This window comes from Pristiophorus japonicus, chromosome 9 (genome assembly GCF_044704955.1).
Source record: "Pristiophorus japonicus isolate sPriJap1 chromosome 9, sPriJap1.hap1, whole genome shotgun sequence".
Classification (NCBI taxonomy): domain Eukaryota; kingdom Metazoa; phylum Chordata; class Chondrichthyes; family Pristiophoridae; genus Pristiophorus; species Pristiophorus japonicus.
Window position 1 is genome coordinate 226,416,278 of NC_091985.1, and position 11,269 is coordinate 226,427,546.

Consider the following 11,269-nt stretch of genomic DNA (forward strand, 5'->3'; position numbering starts at 1 on the left):
CCCAATCCGCCATCCTCTATCCTCCACCCAATCCCATCCTCTATCCTCCCCCACAATCCCATCCTCTATCCTCCACCCCCCCAATCCATCCTCTATCCTCCCCAAGCCCATCCTCTATCCCCAATCCCATCCTCTATCCTCCCCCCACCCACCCAATCCCATCCTCTATACTCCCTCCCAATCCATCCTCCATCCCCCCAATCCCATCCTCCATCCCCCCCAATCCCATCCTCCATCCCCCCCAATCCCATCCTCCATCCCCCCCAATCCCATCCTCCATCCTCCCCCCCCCAATCCCATCCTCCCCCCCCAATCCCATCCTCCCCCCCCCCAATCCCATCCTCCCCCCCCCCCAATCCCATCCTCCCCCCCCCCCCCCCCAATCCCATCCTCCCCCCCCCAATCCCATCCTCCCCCCCCAATCCCATCCTCCCCCCCCCAATCCCATCCTCCCCCCCCCCTATCCCATCCTCCCCCCCCCCCAATCCCATCCTCCCCCCCCCAAGCCCATCCTCCCCAATCCCATCCTCCCCAATCCATCCTCCCCCCCAATCCCATCCCCCCCCAATCCCATCCTCCCCCCCCATTCCATCCTCCCCCCCCCAATCCCATCCTCCCCCCCAATCCCATCCTCCCCCCCCAATCCCATCCTCCCCCCAATCCCATCCTCCCCCCCCAATCCCATCCTCCCCCCCCATCCCATCCTCCCCCCAATCCCATCCTCCCCCCCCAATCCCTCCTCCCCCCCCAATCCCATCCTCCCCCCCCAATCCCATCCTCCCCCCAATCCCATCCTCCCCCCCAATCCCATCCTCCCTCCCCAATCCATCCTCCCGCCCCCCCAATCCCATCCTCCATCCTCCCTCAATCCCATCCTCCATCCTCCCTCACCCCCCACAATCCCATCCTCCATCCTCCCCACCCAACCCCATTCTCTATTCCTCCCCCCCCCGCCCGATCCCATTTCTCTATCCCTCCCCCCCCCCATCCCATCCTCTATCCTCCCCCCCATCCCATCCTCTATCCTCCCCCCCACCCATCCTCTATCCTCCACCCAATCCAATCCTCTATCCTCCCCACCCAATCCCATCCTCTATCCTCCTCCCCAATCCCATCCTCTATCCCCCACCCAATCCCATCCTCTATCCCCCACCCAATCCCATCCTCTATCCCCCACCCATCCCATCCTCTATCCCCCACCCAATCCCATCCTCTATCCCCCACCCAATCCCATCCTCTATCCTCCCCCCCCCAATCCATCCTCTATCCTCCCCAATCCCATCCTCTATCCTCCCCAATCCCATCCTCTATCCTCCCCCACCCCACCCCACCCCACCCACCCAATCCCATTCCTCTATCCTCCCCCCACCCACCCAATCCCATCCTCTATACTCCCTCCCAATCCCATCCTCCATCCCCCCCAATCCCATCCTCCATCCCCCCCAATCCCATCCTCCATCCCCCCCAATCCCATCCTCCATCCTCCCCAATCCCATCCTACCCATCCTCCCCCCCCATCCCATCCTCCCCCCCCAATCCCATCCTCCCCCCCCCCCAATCCCATCCTCCCCCCCCCCAATCCCATCCTCCCCCCCCCATCCATCCTCCCCCCCCCAATCCCATCCTCCCCCCCCCAATCCCATCCTCCCCCCAATCCCATCCTCCCCCCCCAATCCCATCCTCCCCCCAATCCCATCCTCCCCCCCCCCAATCCCATCCCCCCCCCAATCCCATCCTCCCCCCCCAATCCCATCCTCCCCCCCCCCCAATCCCATCCTCCCCCCCAATCCCATCCTCCCCCCCCAATCCCATCCTCCCCCCCAATCCCATCCTCCCCCCCCCAATCCCATCCTCCCCCCCAATCCCATCCTCCCCCCCCAATCCCATCCTCCCCCCCCAATCCCATCCTCCCCCCCAATCCCATCCCTCCCCCCCAATCCCATCCTCCCCCCAATCCCATCCTCCCCCCCCAATCCCATCCTCCCCCCCCCAATCCCATCCTCCATCCTCCCTCAATCCCATCCTCCATCCTCCCTCACCCCCCCACAATCCCATCCTCCATCCTCCCCACCCAATCCCATTCTCTATCCTCCCCCCCCGCCCGATCCCATTCTCTATCCTCCCCCCCCCGCCCGATCCCATTCTCTATCCTCCCCCCCCGCCCGATCCCATTCTCTATCCTCCCCCCACCCAATCCCATCCTCTCCCCCACCCCCCCAATCCCATCCTCTATCCCCCCCCACCCAATCCCATCCTCTATCCCCCCCCCCCACCCAATCCCATCCTCTATCCCCCCCCACCCAATCCCATCCTCTATCCCCCCCCCACCCAATCCCATCCTCTATCCCCCCCCCACCCAATCCCCCCCACCCAATCCCATCCTCTATCACCCCCCCACCCAATCCCATCCTCTATCACCCCCCCACCCAATCCCATCCTCTATCTCCCCCCCCCACCCCACCCAATCCCCTATCCTCCCCCCCCCCCACCCAATCCCATCCTCCCCCCCACCCAATCCCATCCTAATCCCTACCCCCCACTCAATCCCATCCTACCCCCCCCACCCAATCCCATCCTACCCCCCCCCCCACCCAATCCCATCCTACCCCCCCCCCCCAATCCCATCCTACCCCCCCAATCCCATCCCTACCCCCCCAATCCCATCCACCCCCCCCCCCCACCCCCCACCCAATCCCATCCTTTCCCCCCCACCCAATCCCATCCTTTCCCCCCACCCAATCCCATCCTTTCCCCCCCACCCAATCCCATCCTTTCCCCCCCACCCAATCCCATCCTTCCCCCCCACCCAATCCCATCCTCCTCCCCCCCCCACCCAATCCCCCTCCCCCCCCCACCCCCACCCCACCCAATCCCCCTCCCCCCCCACCCCACCCAATCCCCCCTCCCCCCCCCACCCCACCCAATCCCCCTCCCCCCCACCCAATCCCCATCCTCCCCCACCCAATCCCATCCTCCCCCCCCCACCCAATCCCATCCTCCTCCCCCCCACCCAATCCCATCCTCCTCCCCCCCACCCAATCCCATCCTCCTCCCCCCCCCACCCAATCCCATCCTCCTCCCCCCCCCACCCAATCCCATCCTCCTCCCCCCCCACCCAATCCCATCCTCCTCCCCCCCACCCAATCCCATCCTCCTCCCCCCCACCCAATCCCATCCTCCTCCCCCCCACCCAATCCCATCCTCCTCCCCCCCCACCCAATCCCATCCTCCTCCCCCCCCCCCACCCAACCCATCCTCCTCCCCCCCCCCCACCCAATCCCATCCTCCTCCCCCCCCCCACCCATCCCATCCTCCTCCCCCCCCCCCACCCAATCCCATCCTCCTCCCCCCCCCACCCAATCCCATCCTCTCCCCTCCCCCCCCACCCAATCCCATCCTTTCCCCCCCACCCAATCCCATCCTTTCCCCCCACCCAATCCCATCCTTTCCCCCCACCCAATCCCATCCTTTCCCCCCCACCCAATCCCATCCTTTCCCCCCACCCAATCCCATCCTTTCCCCCCACCCAATCCCATCCTTTCCCCTCCCCCCCACCCAATCCCATCCTTTCCCCTCCCCCCCCACCCAATCCCATCCTCTCCACCCCACCCAATCCATCCTCTCCACCCCACCCAATCCCATCCTCTCCCCTCCCCCTCAATCCCATCCTCTCCCCTCCCCCAATCCCATCCTCCCCCCTCCCCCAATCCCATCCTCCCCCCTCCCCCCAATCCCATCCTCCCCCCTCCCCCCTCCCCCCAATCCCATCCTCTATCCTCTATCCTCTCCCCTCCCCCCAATCCCATCCTCTATCCTCCCCTCCCCTCCCCACCCCACCCAATCCCATCCTCTATCCTCCCCCACCCACCCAATCCCATCCTTCTGGGCCGGAAGTGTTTCCGCTGACAACCAGGAAGAGAAGTTTAAAAACTGCGTGTAATTGATGAGAAGTTTGCAGCAATCGGTTTATTTTTATGATACGATTCTACGCTGTTATTATGCTATTGTAAAATAAACAAATGCCAGGTTGTGTTTTTATTTTCAGCATCGCGCCTGCGCACTGGCGTCCGACCGCCCCCTTTCAGTGACGTTCGGTGGTCATTCACTGGGAAGTATGCGCAATGTGACTGATCAGAGCGGACGCAAGTTGTGAGCGAGCGGAGGTAGGACACGTCGTTTGGAGTCGAATTTGAATCAGCGGGGCGCAGGGGAGTAACATACTCGACAGGTGGGCTTCATAAACACCTAGTGCAGGTCGCCAACCCGGACTACGAAACAACAGGTCTCGAATTTGCAGCTCGGGGGCGTTTTCGCGGCAACAGGCCCAGGCTGACGGTCGCCATCTTTGTAAAGGACAGCTGCAGGTTTGGGAGGCTGCCATCGTGATTCATCGAGCAGCAGAGCGCATGCGTGGCCATCTTTGTGAAAGAATGTGTGGGCGGAGCTTCAGGGTCCCAGTGAACCCAGCCAGAGTCAGCACTTTCAGGGGAGGAGAGGGAGGGGAACCAGTGAGTGTAGAACTGAACCCAGCCAGAGTCAGCACCTTCAGGGGAGGAGAGGGAGGGGAACTAATGAGTGTAAACAGTGACAGGTGGGATGCCGCAGGGATCCCAGCACCGATCCCTACGGCACCCCAGTTGGATGAGGGGACCAAGTGTAATGTAGCCAAGTTTGCTGATACAAAGACGGCTGGGAAAGCAAATTGTGAGGAGGACACAAAAAATCTGCAGAGGGTTATCGACAGGTTGAGTGAGTGGGCACAAATTTGACAGATGGGGAATAATGTGGCAGACATAATAGAAAAACAAATTATAATTTGAATGGAGAAAAAATGCAAAGTACTGCAGTACAGAGAGACCTGGGGGTCCTTGTGCATAAAACACAAAGTTAGTATACAGGTACAGCAAGTAATCAGAAAGGCAAATGGAATGTTGGGCTTTATTGCAAGGGGGATAGAGTATAAAAGCAGAGAAATCCTGCTGTAACTGTAAAAGGTATTGGTGAGACCACACCCTGGAGTACTGCGTACAGTTTTGGTCTCTGCATTTAAGGAATGATATACTTGCATTGGAGGCTGTTCAGAGAAGGTTCACTAGGTTGCTTCCGAAGGTGAGGGGGTTGACTTATGAGGATAAGTTGGGCCTATGCACATTGCAGTAAAGAAAAATGAGAGGTGATCTTATTGAAACTTAAGATAATGAGGGGGCTCAACAAGGTGGATGCAGAGAGGTTATTTACACTCGTAGGGGAAACTAGGGGACATAGTCTTAGAATAAGGAGTCGCCCATTTAAAACTGAGATGAGAAACTACTTCTCTCATGGTTGTAAATCTACTGTGAGGCTGAGTCATTGAATATATTTAAGGCGGAGATAGATAGAATTTTGAGTGATAAGGGAATAAAGGGTTATGGGGAGCGGGCAGGGAAGTGGAGCTGAGTCCATGATCAGATCAGCCATGATATTGAATGGCGGAGCAGGCTCGAGGGACCAAATGTCCCACTCCTGCTCCTATTTCTTATGTTTAACTGAACCCAGCCAGAGTTGGCACCTTCAGGGGAGGAGAGGGAGGGGAACCAGTGAGTGTAGAACTGAACCCAGCCAGATTTCAGGACAGGGGATGTATGTGATGGGGATTTACAGCTTTGGAGGAACGAGAGGAAAGAATGTTAGAATGTTCCATAGAATCTGTACTTGCAGTAATAATTTTTGTAAACTCTTTTTCCAGGGTATTAAAAGGGGTGAATTTGCAGACGGTAAACTCAAAACAAATATCATGTCAAGATCTGACAGAGTAACTCAATTCAACAGGACCTGAATATCATCGGCCTTTGAATGTGGAAGGAAAAATGTTTATCTGTTCTGTCTGTGGGATCAGATTTCAAATATCAGTGTGACTGGAAAAGCACCGAGACACACATACCCGAGTGAGAGTGTTCCAGTGCACTGACTGTGGAAAGAGCTTCAACCAGTTACACAGCCTGAAAAAACATCGCACCATTCACAGCGGGGAGAAACCGTACACGTGTTGTGTGTGTGGACCAGGCTTAAACTGATCCTCCAACTTGCAAAGACACAAGGACACCCGCACCATGGAGAAACCGTGGGAATGTGGGGACTGTAGGAAGAGATTCAATTACCCATCTGAGCTGGAAATTCATCGGCGCAGTCACACCAGGGAGAGACCGTTCACCTGCTCCATGTGTGGAAAGGGATTCACCCAGTCATCCAGCCTGGTGAGACACCAGCGAGTTCACACTGGGGAGAGGCCGTTCACCTGCTCTGAGTGTGGGAAGCGATTGACTACCTCATCTAACCTGCTGACACACCAGCTAGTTCACACTGGGGAGAGGCCATTCACCTGCTCTGAGTGTGGGAAGGGATTCACTCGATCATCCCACCTGCTGTCACACCAGCGAATTCACGCTGGGGAGAGGCCGTTCATCTGCTCTGAGTGTACGAAGCGATTCACTACCTCATCCGAGCTGCTGACACACCAGCGAGTTCACACTGGGGTGAGGCCGTTCACCTGCTCCATGTGTGGGATAGGATTTACTCAGTCATCTAGCCTGGTGAGACACCAGCGACTTCACACTGGGGAGAGGCCGTTCACCTGCTCGGAGTGTGGGAAGGGATTCACTGATTCATCTACCCTGCTGACACACCAGCGCGTTCACACTGGGGAGAGGCCGTTCGCCTGCTCAGAGTGTGGCAAGGGATTTACTCAGTCATCCCACCTGCTGTCACACCAGCGAGTTCACGCTGGGGAGAGGCCGTTCACCTGTTCTGAGTGTGCGAAACGATTCACTACCTCATCTGAGCTGCTGACACACCAGCGAGTTCATGCTGGGGAGAGGCCATTCACCTGCTCTGAGTGTGGGAAGGGATTCACTCAGTCATCCCACCTGCTGACACACCAGCGAGTTCATGCTGGGGAGAGGCCGTTCACTTGTTCTGAGTGTGCGAAGCGATTCACTACCTCATCCGATCTGCTGACACACCAGCGAGTTCACACTGGGGAGAGACCATTCACCTGCTCTGTGTGTGGGAAGAGATTCACTGTGTCATCCAGCCTGCTGACACACCAGCGAGTTCACACCGGGGAGAAACCGTTCACCTGCTCCGTGTGTGGGAAGGGATTCACTCAGTCATCCCACCTGCTGAGACACCGGGGAGTTCACAAGTGATTGCAGGGTTTGGATTCTGATGGTTATCCCAGACTCAATAATTCTGACAGTTTCTTTCTGCTGATATTGATTCCCCTATAACTGGGCTGGAATTGAATATTCTGGATATTGGACCAATTGATCAATGGGAAAAGGATCAGATAAAAATAATGTTGATTGTGTTTGCATCCATACTTCACTGTTTAAAGGGATTTCTTTTATATACTGAAAGCTGCAACAAATTGAGCTAAACTTTGCTGAACCAGTGATAATAAAATGAATTGAATCTGCAGGTTGGTTTTGGATTTCTCTGGGATGGAACCGGACATGATGTGCCTTGAAATACCGCTGGTGTCTAGTAGGTGACGTTGTACCTCCAATTAACTCCGACTGAGAGGAGCGTGACTGCCCCCTAGAGCAGGGGGAAATGAGGGTCAGGGTCAGACACTGAACATACTGCACCCCACAGGGACATCACACACTGCCCCCTCCCTGGGGCAGCTCAGAGTCAGAACTTGGAAGGGGAGGATCCAGTTTTCGTGGACCATTTAGGAACCAACGACATAGGTAGAACTAGGAATGAGGTTCTGCTGAAAGAGTTTGGGTCCAAATGAAATAGTGGAACCTCAAAGGTAATAATCTCTGGATTGTTACCTCAGCCAAACGGCAATTGATAAAGGGATAAGCAGATTAGAATGTTAAGTGCGTGGCTCAAAGAGTGGTGTGGGAGGCAGGGGTTTTGCTTTATGGGGCACTGGCACCAGCACTGGGCAAAGAGGGAGCTGTTCCGTTGGGACGAGCTCCACTTGAACTGGGCTGGAACCAATGTCCTGGCAAATGCAATAACTAGGGCAGTGGACAGGGCTTTAAACTAATGAAGGCAGCAAGGGTGGGAGGGATTCATGAATGTGTACAGCACGGTTTAGATACTGAGTGCAAGCAACAATAAGAGATACGTCAGGGCTCTAAAGCAGAGTTTTGGGTAAAAATAAGCAGAGTGGGGAAGGAAGGGACAGAGAGAATAACAAAGGTAATAGGGCATTACTGACTACGGTGACACATCGGAAAAATAGAAAAAAGTCAAAGCTGAAGGCACTATATCTGAATGCACAAAGTATCCACAACAAAATAGATTAAATAATAATGCAGATAGAAATTAATAGGTTTGATCTAATAGCCATTATGGACACGAGGTTGCTAAGTGACTATGGTTGGGAACTAAATATTCCAGGATACATAGTAAAATGGAAAAGGAGGAGGGGAAGCCCTGATAAAGGATGGGATAAAGACAGTAGAGAGAAAGGATCTTGGTTTGTAAAATCAAAAAGTGGAATCAGTTTGGGTGGAGCTAAGAAACAGCAAGGGGCAGAAAACATTGGTGGGAGTTGTTTATAGGCCCCCAAACCACAGTGGTAATGTAGGGCACAGTATAAATCAGGAAATTAGTGGTGCATGTAACAAAGGTAATACAATAATCATGGACTTTAATCTGCATATAGACTGGGCAAACCAAATTTGCAGTAATAGTTTGGAGGACGAATTCATGGAAGGTATACAAGATGGTTTTCTAGATCAGTATGTTGAGGAACAAACTAGAGAACAGGTATTTTAGATCTAGTATTGTGTAATAAGAAAGGGTTAATAACATTATAGTAAAGGGGCTGTTCGGGAAGAGTGACATAATATGATAGAATCTTTAAGTTAGAAAGTGATTGAGTTAAATCTGAAACTTGGGTCTTAAATCGAAACAAAGGAAACTATGTAGGTATGAGGGCAGAGTTGGTTAAGGTAACTACATTAGAGTTGGGAAACTACATTGAAAGGTATGACGATAGAAAAGCAATGGCTATCACTTAATTTACAACAAACATACATTCCTTTAAGGCACAAAAACCCTAAAGGAATAGTGATCCAACCATGGCCAACAAGAGAAGTTAAAGATAGTATTAGATGAAAAGAAGAGGCTTATAATGTTGCCAAAAGGAGCAGTAAGCCTGGGGGATTGGGAAGACTTTAGAATTCAGCAAAGGAGGACCAAGACATTGATTAAAGAAAGGGAAAGTAGAATATGAGGGTAAACTAGCGAGAGACAAAATAACAGACTGCAAAAGTTTCTATAGGTATGTAAAAACGAAAAGTTTAGTAAAAGTAAATGTGTTTCCCCCTACAAGCTGAGACAGGAGAAATTATAATGGGGAACAAGGAAATGGCAGAGAAATGTGTTTGTCTTCACGGAAGAAGATGCAAAAAACTTGCCGGATGTACTGAAAAACCCAGGGTCTAGTGAGAATGAGGAACTGAAATAAATTAGTATTCATCAAAAAATGGTACTGGAGAAATTAATCAGACTGAAAGCCAATAAATCCCCTGGACCTGATAGCCTATATCCTGGGGTATTGAAAAAGATAGCTATAGAAATAGTGAATGCATTGGTTGTCATCTTCCAAAATTCCATGGAGTCTAGGACAGTTCCTGTGGTTTGGAAGGTAGCAAATGAAACTGGGTTATTTAAGAAAGGAGGGAGAGAGAAAACAGAACTACAGAGAAGTTAGCCTGACATCAGTAGTAGGGAAAATGCTCAATTCTATTATTAAGGATGTGGTAACAGGCACATAGAGAATAAGATGATTGGGCAGTCAACACGGTTTTATGAAAGGAAAATCATGTTTGACAAATCTGATTTTTGAGGTTGTAACTAGTAGAATAGATAAGGAGGAACCAGTGGATGTGGTGTATTTGGATTTTCAGAAGGCATTCGATAAGGTGCCACATGAGGTTATTAAAAAAAATTAGGGCTCATGGGATTGGGGTAATATACTAGCATGGATTGAGGATTGATTAACGCACAGAAAACAGAGTAGGAATAAATGGGTCACTTTCAGGTTGGCAGGCTGTGGGGTACTGCAATGATTGGTGCTTGGGCCTCAGCAATTCACGACATATATCAATGATTTGGATGAGAGGACCAAATGTTATATATATCCAAGTTTACTGATGATACAAAGCTAGATGGAAATGCAAGTTGTGAGGAGAGTATAAAGAGGCTTCCAGGGGATAGAGACAGGCTAAGTGACTGAACAAAGATCAAGGAATCATCAAAATTTGAAGCATGGTAGGAGGGCATTTCAGCCCATCGAGTCCACACTGGCCGACGAAGAGCTATCCAGCCAAATCCCACTTTCCAGCTCTCGGTCCGTAGCCCTGTAGGTTGCAGCACATCCAAGTATCTTTTAAATGTGGTGAGGGTTCCTGCCTCTACCACCCTTTCAGGCAGAGTTCTAGACCTCCACCATCCTCTGAGTGAAGAAATTTCCCCTCACATCTCCTCTGAACCTCCACCCACCCCCCTAATTGCTTCAAATCTATGCACCCTTGTTGTTGACCCTTCTACCAAGGGAAACAAGTCCTTCCTATCCACTCTATCCAGGCCCCTCATAAATTTTATATACCTCAATCAGGTCTCCCCTTATTCCACTCTGTTCCAAAAAAAACAAACCCAGCCTCTCAAATATTTCCTCATAGCCAAAATTCTCCAGTCCAGATAACATTCTTGTAAATCTCCTCTGCACCCTTTCCAGTCCAGTCACATCTCTCCTGTAATGTGGTGACCAGAACTTCATACAGTACTCCAGCTGCGACCTAACCAGTATTTTAAACAGTTCAAGCATAACCTGCATTCCAAGGTCCCTTTGTTCCTCTACACTTTTGAGTGTCGTGTCATTTAATGTGTATTCCGCTGCCTTGTTAGCCCTCCCCAAATGCATTACCTCGCACTTAGGAGCAGGAGCAGGAGTAGGCTATATGGTCCCTCGAGCCTGCTCCACCATTTAATACGATCTTGGCTGATCCGATCATGGACTCAGGTCCACTTCTCTGCTCGCTCCCTATAACCCCTTATTTTATCGGTTAAGAACCTGTCTATCACTGTCTTAAACTTATTCAATGACCCAGCTTCCACAGCTCTCTGAGGCAGCGAATTCCACAGATTTACAACCCTCACAGAATAAATTCCTCCTCATCTCAGTTTTAAATGGGCAGCCCCTTATTCTAAGATCATGCCCCCTAGTTCTAGTCTCCCCATCAGTGGAAACATTCTCTCTGCATCC

General features: G+C 52.4%; 1 pseudogene; it reads left to right on the plus strand.

Moving 5' to 3' along the window:
* LOC139274179 (zinc finger protein 850-like) overlaps positions 1 to 7,426 on the plus strand; it is a 29,761-nt pseudogene extending 22,335 nt beyond the window's left edge.
* The last annotated feature ends 3,843 nt before the right edge of the window (positions 7,427 to 11,269 follow it).